This window comes from Odontomachus brunneus, unplaced genomic scaffold (genome assembly GCF_010583005.1).
Source record: "Odontomachus brunneus isolate Ranch 3 - 2012 unplaced genomic scaffold, Obru_v1 Obru_scaffold_037, whole genome shotgun sequence".
Taxonomy (NCBI): Eukaryota; Metazoa; Arthropoda; class Insecta; order Hymenoptera; family Formicidae; genus Odontomachus; species Odontomachus brunneus.
This window is the reverse complement of record NW_022639487.1, coordinates 2,191,220-2,204,282: the sequence shown is the minus strand read 5'-3', so window position 1 is coordinate 2,204,282 and position 13,063 is coordinate 2,191,220. Positions and strand designations below refer to the sequence as shown.

At 40.9% G+C, this 13,063-nt stretch overlaps 1 protein-coding gene across 1 annotated transcript in view; it reads right to left on the bottom strand.

Moving 5' to 3' along the window:
* The window catches only part of LOC116843969, a 269,149-nt gene that overhangs the window by 236,384 nt on the left and 19,702 nt on the right, over positions 1-13,063 (bottom strand). The gene's annotated exons all lie outside the window — the stretch shown is intronic.

Below are 13,063 nucleotides of genomic sequence, written 5' to 3'. Positions count from 1 at the left end.
GGGTGGGAGGGAGAGAGAGAGAGAGAGAGAGAGAGAGAGAGAGAGAGAGAGAGACCGGCCGGCAAATCGCTACTGAGGTGATCTTTACTTCTAAATGGACGTCGCAATAGGATCTCCTTTCTCAGAAAACCAATTAAAGTTAGCGGTAGCTCGTGAGAAACTCTAATGTATATGCTGCAAGTTCTCGTTATTCCCGTCCTAGCTGGAGCACTCAGACCAGCCTAACTCTGGCTTTAATGCATAACCGCGGTGTAGCCAAAATTCTGTGCTACGTGACGAGGCAACATTCGCGTATTAACGTCCCGAAGCGATACCACGTGGACTCAATCGGGTGTTTCTCCTCTTTCTTGCTCATTCGCAAGAAAAAGGAGAGTAGTTTTATTTCGCGGACAAGCCATCCATTACGATTCTCTTGCGGTTAACGCGCAACAGCACCCAGCTGATCCTTCGTCGGGCGCGAAGTCGCGAGATGACATTAGATTGGTAGTTTTCTTGAAGGGACCGGATGTAAGTTTGCCATTCACGTGCAACTGTCATTATGCATATGGATCTCACATTCGCCATTGTCGTCGTCGTCGGGTGTTCTCCTTCCCGTTCGTTATCGCATAAATGGAGAGTCGCCGTCACTAGGAGATCGAGGCGCGACGAACGGACAGACGGCGCGTCGAGAAGCAGAAAGTGAATTTTTCCCTCGTCCCAGTAAATATTCATATATTTCGAGAGGCTCTCGGCGTCTCTCCCGGCGACGCGTCCACTCCTCCCTTTTTTAACCCTCCCTTCAGCCAACTCGATGCGCCATCGTTCTCTTGCCTTTCTCTCTTAAAGTTCTCGCTCCTAGTTTTACGTGTTTTTATGTCGCTCGGTGTATAAAATAGGAATATATTATTACCGTCACGTGTAAGCTCACATTTCGTCATGTCGTATTATACTACTAACAAACGCGCAGCATGTGAGGTAAAAGTACCAATGCCCGACCATGCACCTAATCTTGAACATTCTTATTGTTTTAATTTTAAAATATAAATATTTAAACTTTCAACATAAAAAATATATATACAAAATAGAGTATATACATTCTGTGTTGATAGTTTAAATATTCGTATTTAAATACTAAAATAATGTCTAGGATTAGACATACGTGCCGGGAATTGGTACTTTTATTTTAATTGATGTAGAAATGCAAGAAATCTTGTTCAGCGAATAATATGTCGCGTCGTGGGTTGCCGATTTCAGTTGATAAAGTTAGAATAATGTAAGATTTATAAGAGTAAAATAAATCATCGCCGTCGTGGAGAAGAGATCACGTGTCAAATGCGTCATATAAGACGAAAGAGATACCTTTTTAGTAATTTAAATACATTGAGAGGAAAAATATCTTAGAAATAGAAAATATTTATTCGATAGGTATCAATATAGCATACTTACTAATATAAAATATTTTCAAATAAGAAAATGTACATTTTCTTAAACCCTAACTCTAACCCTTTTCATGAAAGCAACTATTTCTAATAAATCTCCTATTTACAATAAATAAAATAATTTAGATTCAAGTAAATATGTTATTATTAGTACCCACCCAAAACATTTCTTATTTCTGAGATATTTTTATTCTCACAGCACAACGCAAGTGGGAGGTTGCATGAAACTGACGCAGCAACATAAAGCGTGTCGATTGCCACATCAGTATTCCAAAAAATTATTGAAAATTACACGAGATCTCTTTCATTTTTCTCGAGACGCGTCTTATAGATCGTGAGCATCGTCTCACGTGGGGAGAATAAATCGAAGTCGAGGCTGGTGGAATGCGAGGAAGAGATGGAGGACGCGCTCGCCTAAGCGCGACGGCGCGACGAGGGGAGACGAAAAATGCCCGGAATTATCGCGGAATTTGCATAACAGCGCAAGGGCTCCTGCAGAACCGCGTTCGAACGGGCCGGCAGTCAACTCGAGTCGATCTCTCTCGCGCCTCCGTGGCCGTCGATCGCGATTGACGTGGCTGCACTTTGCAAGTGTCTCTCCGCGCTCGAACGGCGAAGACATTCGGTACGATCGACGGCGGAAAGAGAAACGACAGCTCGTACAGCCCTTCGACAGCTCGAACTTGTACCGGAACGTCGATCGCTACTACTTGAGCCGTCGTGACTCGAGGCGACCTGCGGGAAACTCGCGCTTTGCATGCACGTACACATGCGGAACGTGCGGTTCTTTCCTGCGCACCTCCAACGTGGCGGGTTGGCTTTATCATAGTTTGTTCTCAGCATAAACCTCCCGTTATGGCTGAATAAATATTCCAAGCTCCTGATCAGGTTGATCCCAATTAGTTACCGGGTTTGTGTAAAGTGATGTTACCGGGTTAATTAATTACCTTAATTATCTCTCAATAAGACTCTTATATATACATATATATAAAATAGAATGTCTGCTTGTTTGTGTGTATCTATTCCCTATACACTTCTAAACTTTTTGGACTAATTTGGACCAAATTTTGCATAGTTACTCTTTGAGAGCTTGCGAGAAATATAAGCTACATGAAACCTAGACATCCTCTCCTCCTAATTTGATCCCTTATGATAAGCCACGTACTTTTAGCCAGTTATTAATAATCCCTATTATTAACCCTTACAATCCGGAAAGTTACTAAAGTGGCGTATATTTCAGTCTAAAAAGCCGCCCAGACCGCAAGGGTTAATAAGGTCTTAATTGTTACGCTATGTTACGTGGCTTATCAGGATCCGGTGACATCATTTTATAGAAACTATGTAACTGATTGAGATCAATGAGGATAAATTTCTAATTAGGAGTGGAGGAATGAAGTCAGCATTAGTAATAGAGATTAAAATGCTTTCATTATTTAATTGTCTAACTAGTGGAGAGAATGAGGAAGGAAAAACGATCACATGGTCAATGCAATCTCTTTTTTCATCATGTCTTTCTCTCTCCCTCTCTCTCTCTCTCTCTCTCTCTCTCCCTCTCTCTCTCTCTCTCCCTCTCTCTCTCTCTCCCCCTCTCTCTCTCTTTTAGTTCTCCTTCATCATCTCCTTCTACAGTATAGTGTAACAGATAAAGCATTTTACTCAGCATCTCTGTCCTTTACTTTTAGCTTCAACCATCTTACAAGAATTAATTTTAAAGCGTAATTTATTTCTGTGAGTTTACTAGCTTACGCACATACAAATCTATCCATCTAGAACGTCTATATATATTTATATTATTACAGATTATCAAGCGAATAAAGTCAGAGGCAAAGTAAATGCTTTCTGAGATATTTTATATTTTATTCTGTTTCATTTTTCAATGCAAATGAATATGAAATATCTTGTAAATTTTACTTTTCACCTCATCTGTATACTTTTGTACGTAGAACGAAATAGAGATCAATTGGTGATATTAATCTTTGCACACTGGTGATATTAATTTTTGCACATCAATAAATGTTTAAAATGCAAGGAGTTTTATTTAAAGTTTCCTTATGTTTTTTTCACAATCGATTTTACTGGTCATTTTACGTACAAAAATATATAAAGATGAAGTGATCGAAAAGTGAATATTTTACAAGATATTTCATATCTTGTATTGAAAAATAACAGGATAAGATATAAAATTACGCAGAAAATATTTACTTTTTGATGATTTTATTCCAGTACTTTCGTATACAGAATGACCAAAGAAATGTATGCCGAAAAAACTATATAATTCTATTTAAAAAACTGAAGTTTATCTTGATAGAGGTTTTTAATATATATTATTGCGCTCGCGATCGCGCACGGAGAAAATGAACATACAATTATAAGAGAACGAGAAGCTTTACTATATACAGCAAAACATGTCTTTACAGACTTAGTATCAATACAGTCGAAACACGTCCGCTCGCGACTATGACTCGCTGTAAACTCTCTCAGCTGTTGTTTACTCCTCGTCAGCTGTTGTTACTACTGATTGTCAACCATGGTCCAGGTCCCTGCCCCGGCATTCGCCCAATGCCTCATGGGAAAACCACGGTCAAAAACCGTGGGTGGGGCGGCCTTTTTTGTTGTTCCAAACAAATCTGCTAAGATAATTGCTCTCACTTTGTCCAATAGCAAATTTTTTCTAGAACAAACAAGAAAAAGAAACAAAAGCGCATATCCATTCTCGGAAAGACACATACCTATACTGAACTCTGAATGTGAAACCGGATCAATCCAATAGAACCAAGATGATTTTCTAATGAGTTCAAAGAAATTCTAGCTAAAATCTAATCAATCCTCTTGTGAATGAATCTCTTACTCCCACTAGAATCCAAACTAAATACACATCTGACACATCAAAGTCAGTGTTTCTTTTTTTTCTTTACAATAATTTTCATTATCCACGTCCGTTTTCCGGTCGATTTCAACGAAACCACCCCACAAATTCGCTACAAGAACTAATGTCTTTTCCCTCTCGCCCCAACTATTTACACGCGCAATTAGCTCAAACCAAATCAGATAACTATTTCGCGGCTCAGTTCCATTAAAAATATCGCGCAATTATCTCAAACTGACCGATGTACTCGGATAGTGGGACAATTCCGTCAAAAATGTCGGGTTTTATTTTATAAGAAACAAACTGGTACTGACTTGATTGAAGGAGTGCTTCTGCCAGCTCCCCTCGCTCTTATACACACCCCTGCCTCTCTTTCCGCAGTCGCTTTATTTCCTCCATCGTCTCTCGTAACATTGTCACCAACCTCTCCCGGCTCTCCAACGTCTCCGGCACTGGTGTGGCCATTCTCGTGTGCTTACGGCTTGTCGGGCCCGTAGTTCCAGTTTGTTGTTCCATCTCGTCTTTTGTACACTCGTGGTTTCACTCGCGTCGCATATCCTTCTCGGATCGATTCGCGTTGCGGACCTCGGACGATCGGATCCCGGACGATCGTATCAGATCCCGGATGATCGTATCAGATCTCGGATGATCGTATTAGATCCCGGACGAGCCCCCAAAATGTTGCGCTCGCGCTTGCCCTCTCGTTTGTCTCCCTATACCGGGATTATCAATCGAAACCGTTGCATCTCCAGTAACGCGGGCGCAACAATATGTATATATGTAATGTAATTATATATATATATATATATATATATATATATATATATATATATATATATACATATATACATAAAGTAACTCATACAACTCTTTATAGCTTGATATTTCAAAAATTAAGAAAAATATGAAAAAATGTCTCCAACAAAAGTTGTAGGATATCGAGGGGAAAAAAGAAAGTAACATTTTTTTAATTTTTTTTATTTTAGAATAACGTTGAAAATCTCTGTCAAGGTCAACTTTTTAGATTAAATATTTACATGTATGTATATATAGATGGTTCTCAGCATAAAATATGTCCTTTCATTCTTTGCTTTCCGTGCACCGATTGTCACGGAGATTTCATGTTCGACACAAAAGTCACGTAACGAGATCCTCGCACGTCGCAAGCGTATAATGAACGGTAGAATCGGTCTGTTAAGCTGCAAAACACACGCCACAAGAACCGTATCGTTCCTCGTCAATCAATCGACAAGCGGTATTATTAAAGGGACGGCTATTTAAATTCCATCATGTGGGCAGATATCAGATTTTTCATAGGTCGTGCATAAAAGGTTAAACTGTGCGAGTTCTCCTCCATCCATAGCCGGTTAAGCTCTTTAAATTCCAGCCAATCAGGTTGGCGCCGGGTCTAAAAATCGACGGAGCAAGGATTCGAGACACGTGGATCGCATGAGTTAACGTAAAAATCAATTTCCGGCGCGACCGCGCAAAACGGCGCGGCCGATTAGGAGAGCTAGTTAAATATAACGTGACAGAGACCGGGATCGATTAATTAGAGGGGCATTCGACGATGTACAGCACGTGTGTGGAAACGTGCCGAGCGACGTATCGCATACGCGTCAGCTTACGAAATTTACATCGGAGTGCGACGTTTATTCTAATTTTATTTTAACTTACACCGTTCAGTAAATTTGTATACATCGACGTAGGAATTCCGTCTAGGCTTCATTTGATCTGAAAGATGTTTACTAATCGATAGAGATCGATAACACGTGCGCTCGGAAACGCTCCCGAAATCTCCGCCTACCGGCCGTCCGCCGTCAAAACGGCGTTAAATCAGTCGGAATTTACCGCTGACTATACAATCGTATAACGTATTAGCATTTCCAGGTTGGAAGATATTTTCCAAAGAAATTCCTCACGCGTTCTTCGTTGCGCGCGCTTCTAACGAACGCAAAGCCGCACGTTCCGCGTGATTCTGCCGCACCTTGCACATGGACGATGCTTTGCGCGCATCGGAGTAAAGCCGATTTTAAACTAAATTCAGAGGTAATCGCTTCGTTCTGCGCGATCCGACCATATGCGGGATAATTTTGGTAGGTATATACGCGTGCGTGCGCCAGAGAGAAATTTTCGCGATAAAAAGTGCAACGTATGCTCTTCCCGCTCCCTTTTACATTTTATTCGTGCAACTGTTGCGAGGCGGCGTATCTCCGCGCGAGGCTGTATTAGATCAGCGTATCTGTTTCGCAGTCAGTTGTTTAATGGACAATTTATTTTAATGATAAAAGTACATCACGTGGATGGTGAAATATTCAAGTAATTCGTTATGGAACGTCGCGCTCTCGCAAGCATATTCTCACGACTATGCTTTATCTGCGAAACGTGATTAACATGAAAGCTTTTTTATACTTCGTCACAGGCCAAATTACATTATAAATTTCCCATTATCTCGTCTAAAACGAAACTTGGCAGCGCGCGCCGTGCGTATCGTTATTTCGCTCGAGAGGACATGAAATTATCGGTCAGCATGAAGATAACGCAATAATAAACCCCGAACCGTTTTTCGAGATGTGGACTTGTTTTATTCATTACATTTTTTTCTTAACATTACTTTCAAATCCCGGATGATAGCGCGTGCCGTTAAAACGCAAACGCGCAACGGAAATAAAAGATGAAAGGGCGGACTAAATTTCAACTTCATTCGCGAAACTATGTTGCATATTTCGAAACACAAATCTTTCACGGCTCGGAGAATGCGGCAGCGATATTTAAACCTTCCATTCGCGGCCTTATTTACGGAGAGGATAGCGAAGTTTAATAGAGAAACAAAGAGGAGAGGGGGAGGGAGGGAGAAAAGCGGAGCAGAGCCGGACGACTCGCGAAAATGCGAGACTCGTTTTAAAAGAATCCGCCAAGTGTTTGCTTAAATTCTTTCCCGACGGCGCTTCCGCTCTTTTCGACATTTTACTCTAACAGCATTCTACACGCAATCGTCTCTGAAAATCGTCCGTATATTATATATCGCGAAACACGTCCGCAAACAAAACTGCGTCTCGATCCAGGACAGCGTTTTAATTAGATACCTTGAATTAGATACCTTGAACAAACAGTTATCCGTCGCGACGACTATTTCGATTGACAAAAGAACTCGACGGAAGAGACAGGTCATTATCAAATTATCAAAACGAATAATCGAGCGAATGTGGAAGACGGCCGGATTGAATGGAGTCGATCTCCCGTTTGTGTACTTTCAGTCGCGAACGAGAAGAAATCGCCGATACGTTTTTCAGTCGGGCTTCATTAATCTTTTAACGGATATCCGTCTGCCTCGGTGCTTTTTCGCAACTGCGAAAACGATCCAGTAGGCTTCTCCGCGTTGTACAAAATTCATATCACTAGTGGCAATGTGAATTGCTTGACTTGCACTGCGCTTCTCTTCCGCGGATCGTTCCTTTCCCGCGCGCAAAGCCACATCGCGATTCCCCCGAGAACGCAAAACCAAAAATTGCGCCTCAATTTTATCGAGCTTAACGAACGACCCGCACCACCGCTCGAAATTGGACGATTGTTCTGCAAACCAGATTTCCGTAATTTCCGTTGCACGGCGCACTTCATTATGCGGAACACGGTGAGTCGCAACGATGCGTTCCTTTAATGAAATTTCCCCGTTATATAGTACACGAATTTTACTCGTATAATACGAGAGATAAATTATTAAAATTACCAAACGTCATTAAGATGTCCTGTTTGCGCGCGCGATCGATCGAGCGGTGGAATTAGCGGATTGCGTGAATTTTGAACGCGTGCGTCGTAGTTTTTAATATCCGAGGAAGAATACGCAACCGAACGTGGTCATCGTGGACGTGACGGTGTTTGCATATGTCGTTTTAATCTGTCTAAGTGCTTCCCATCAGAGCGGCCGCCGCCGAATGCGTTTGAAATCCCAATAAATATTACCGAGTACATTCGGTATGCCATGCCGTTTCGGCAAACACTTGGCCCCTACCATCTGGCGGATTTATAATTTACAGCGTCGTTTATATCGCTTTCCCCGCTGCCACTGCGAAACGCAGATAGGGCTCTCTTCGTTACTTTTTACTCGGCCGGTAATAAGCAACGGTATTATCCGCAAAACAGCCGCGGCTTATCCAGCCTCGCCTAGATAATGAGGACAGATAAAACACTCCGTCGTTCGCGGATCCTGCTCTCCACCTTATTTTCGTTTTTCCGCCAGACTCATTTGCTTGCGGCGCTTTCGCTGCTTCCACTATTGATCTATCAATGTCTGCGCGTGCCAGCTAAGCAACGAGCTCCTTTTATCGGAGATCTCCCAGGACGAAAATGCCGTGATCGCGCATAGTTTCGCGAGGTGATCGAAGTTACATGGCGAAATTGGAAATAATATCGCGTGGATTTTGCGCGTTCACACCTTCGCGGCCATGCAAACACGTGTTACCGACCTGTATCTCATTTGTTGTTCACTTCCACGGCTCAGCTGATATTGATTTTCGACGGACCAGCGCTGCATTAGCCTTGCATTTTTTTAGGTCAGTTCTATATTAATTACAAATCGTAAAGTCGCAAGAAAATTGACCAATCGCAATCAATTTTTCTTCGATTGCAAGGAAAACAACCGTCAGTGATTGGTGAATTTTCTTGTAAATTGCAACTAATATAAAACGGGCTTTATGCGCAAGTACCGTGTACGTTACAATGCTCAGCTGATTCCGACTAGTCGGTTATCCATGACAAATTTCACGAGCACATTATTCGATCCTTTCGTTGAACAAAAGTTTAAGCAGTCGATTGATCTCGCACCTGCTCAAGAGGAATCATTAAATCTAATATTTATTCGAAAAACCTTTCTCTCTCTCTCTCTCTCTCTCTCTCTCTCTCTCTCTCTCTTCACACGCGCGTGCAAATTCCCAAATCAATATCTGACATTTGTTAAAAGCCTTGGGATATAATGTATACGATGGTTTTCGGACATCCCGTATAAATGTAAACACAGCCTAGACGTGTTTACAAAGATCGCGCAACTTCCAACATAACAAAAAAAAGTCGGTATGCGACGCGCGCGCGGAATCATAACGATCCCGACGCGAGTGAGTGAACACGTCGGACCATGTTGTCCGACATTTTTGATTTTCTAGAATTAGTCGGTGCATGAAGCGCACGGATTTACGATATTTACGTCGCGGTCATTGAACTCACATCGTCGTGAACACAGTGGGGACAAGATGAGATTTAATTAAAGAATAACTACCACACATTTCGTTTGTGTTGGATTTAGAAAAGAACATAAATATGTACGATCGCCATCTCCGTATTCTTAACGTATCGATTAATTGTTGGAACTAATTAGGGAATCTATATCTTGTTTCAAACCTGGCGGAGCTTGCGGGCAACATGCGGTGCCGGAGGACACAGTTCCGATGGATGCAACACCGGAGGGATCCGGTTCGGGGTCGGCTCGAAGGTGAGTCGATGTGATCGTTGCGCTTCTCTACCCTTCGCGGTCGAACGAAAACCGAGATGCAGCCACCTGAATGACTCGCGTCACGACCGCGAAGGGCTAATCCATTTCGATCTCTACGCATAGATATTCCCCGTCGAGCTCTAAATATGCCAAATCTAACCAGCGGAACTCTACCTTCTGTTCCAGAAGGTTCTGTTACCTGAACGTGGCCAGCCCTGAGCTCCGGGGTGTTCGGTGAGAGGAAAAATAAATGATGTATGGCCGGGAGCATTTCGAAAATTTTGTTGGGGTTTGCGTGCGATTTACTTTGCCAGCAGATTATTGCATGTACGTGTATGTGCCGTTGACCGAAATACACTGCTCAAAGCGGTCAGGCGATCTCTCAATATTTAATCTCAATCCTCAGTGCATATGTGTACTTATGTAATATATATTACGTATCCGTATATGATATTATATTCAATGCATTGGGTTTAAACTATAGATTAATTCCACAACATTATTCATATACAAACGATCGCCCAATTGTTTTATACAGTGTACAATTTGCATCAGAATTTGCGGCATTGAGCCCGCAAAACTCGCGACCATTTCGCAATTACTTCGCGACTGTTTCGTGATTATTTCGCAATAACTTCGCGATAATTTCGCGGTTACTTTCTCGTTTACTTAGCGATTACTTCGCGATTACTTTCGAGATTGCGACGTGACCAATCTTCGATTCATAATTTTCCACCACTTGTGTGTCACGATGTATCCCGTTCACGAATTTTAATTCATGTGAACATCAAAATGAAGTGACATAAATTCGCGAAACGAGACTCACTTTCCGAAAAAATAGAATAGGACATTGTCTTCCGCGTTTCTTATTTCATAAAAAATACCGCCACATTTGGTACGAAATTTTTTTCAACGTTATTCATGAATGTTTGTTCCAAAGTATACCGGTCTATCGACAATATCGATTCATTGTACAATAGTTCCTTGTTGGAAGGAATTCGTAAATTTCAATTAATCGTCTTTCGTTAAACAAATTGTCTCGGATCCTGTTTCCGAGCAAAATGTAATAAAACGTAAATGTTAATTGCGTCGCGAATGAAATGCAATCAACGTGGGGCGACGAGGGACGGAGACTGGATGAGGCATGCAGCCACATGTAGGGTTTCGTCGGTGCACCTGGCTAGATATCGATGGACATGGCCGGACATTGAAGGACTTGGCTAAAGTTCTACGGCTGGATTTCAACGCGAAATGAGTGAGTGTACAGTTTTAACCGTTTAAAAAGCGTTATCATACGATGTAGTGCATGCATAAATGTAAATCGCAGATTTTTAACAAACACATGTAGAATATATATACTGTCTTTTTTAAAACAATCAAATAATTTCACACGTCAAGAATGTATTACATATGAATTAGATTAAGTCATAATTCTCGTGAAATATTTCACAATGAAACCTAATCTGATCCATGTTTGTCATTTTTAAAAATGACTCCAAAACGTTTGCTTCTCGTCGGAAGTTACTTGAGACTTGAAATATCACAATACAAGATTACTTGCTTAGTTATAAAGAGCATTGATTTCTCCGATAATAGTTATCCAAATACTTTCATGATTATCACGACGTGAGGCAGCCGCTGATGGAAACTCTCCAATTACATTTATGAGAGGCAAATATACTGTAGTAATTTAATCATTAAATTTCCATTGTAAAATAATATAAATTTTTGATTGCGTAAAGGCAGTTCACAATTCATTAAAAGTTACAATGTTTTATATTACATTTTACATTACATATTGTTTTAAACAAACCTTGATCTTTTTTTCGTATTTTTATTTCGTCATTCTATATGATAAATGGTTATTCTATATGATAATGGTTATGCAAAAATAAGAGATCTAATCCATAAAATTATGGTTTTTTAATTTTTGTTACTAATGGATAATCTATAAGTCTTTCTACGTAAGATAAAAAAGATTCGAATGTCATAGGCGTCTAAAACTAATTAAAAACAGTTTTTATTTTCTATTAGTTGCACTATTTTTTATTAATAGCATCTTTTTTTATCCATTTTTAAGAGTTTAGCTTGCCAATGAATATTCTTAAAGAGGAGAAAATTGACCATGCTTAACTTCTTGAGCGATTGTGAGGAATCTAAGTGCTTTCTATACTTTTTAAATCATGTATCAGACTATCAAATTCTTATTTTCATTTTTCTCGAAATGCAGTTTATGCGGGTTAAATCATTAGATATTACATAACTGCGGTCAAATGCACCATATGAACTACTCACAAGGGACGCAGTCTTCACAAATTTGTTAGCAAAGCTGCTGGCAAATTTACATATACCTACTTATTTAGGTATAAATGCGATATATGGGTACGATACGATCGATGAGAGAGAAAAATGAGTGACATTCCTAGTAAATATATTCGCACAAATATGATATTTTACAGCAATATACGTTCGATTTAACAGAACTATTCAGCAAAAACTATTTGTTCGGTGTGATCCCTTTATTGTTTCGAAAAATGTGAAACAGAGGAACTAACTCGGTGCCGCCGTGCAATACACTTTTAGACGAAAAATATTTGCCGACGAAGTAGAAAAATGATATTTTTCAGTCAAAGATAAGCCCCGTGCTCGTGAGGTACCCGCGAGGCGATTGATCCTTACGAGCACAATACTTCCAGTTCTCTTTGGAACGTATCGGCGCGATACGTTAAAAATTCGTCCGCGGAGAAGGTGAAATCACTTGAATGGATAAAAGGGAGAAAACGTACCAAGTTACATATGTATATATCGCGCGTCGTTATAACGCAGTATCGCGTACGGCTACACACGGCGGCACTCCGCTGAATTCCGTTTGTTCCTGACGCGTGATTTAGTAGGTTCGCGCAGTGCTAATATTAACCCGCTACACGGTATCCAGTACGAGTGCGGTATGTAACACCTAAGCGGCAAAATATCAATATTGAATGGCGCAGCATGGTTTTGCGATACTGTCCTTCGACCCGTGCTATATCTTGCTCGGACCGCACCTCCAAGGAAAAACTTTCCGGCGAAACGCGAGACATCGACACACAAGGACTTGATCGATGAAGGTGGCGCGAAACATCTCCGGTTCAAGGTCGAACGATTTCCTTTCTCCTCACTTTGTCTATCTACTCGGCCTCCCTTCCTCCCGAAGAATAACGTTTTTCTCGAGATATATTCGACTCGATTAAAAATGGTACTTTGTCTCTCTCTCTCTCTCTCTCTCTCTCTCTCTCTCTCTCTCTCTCTCTCTCTCTC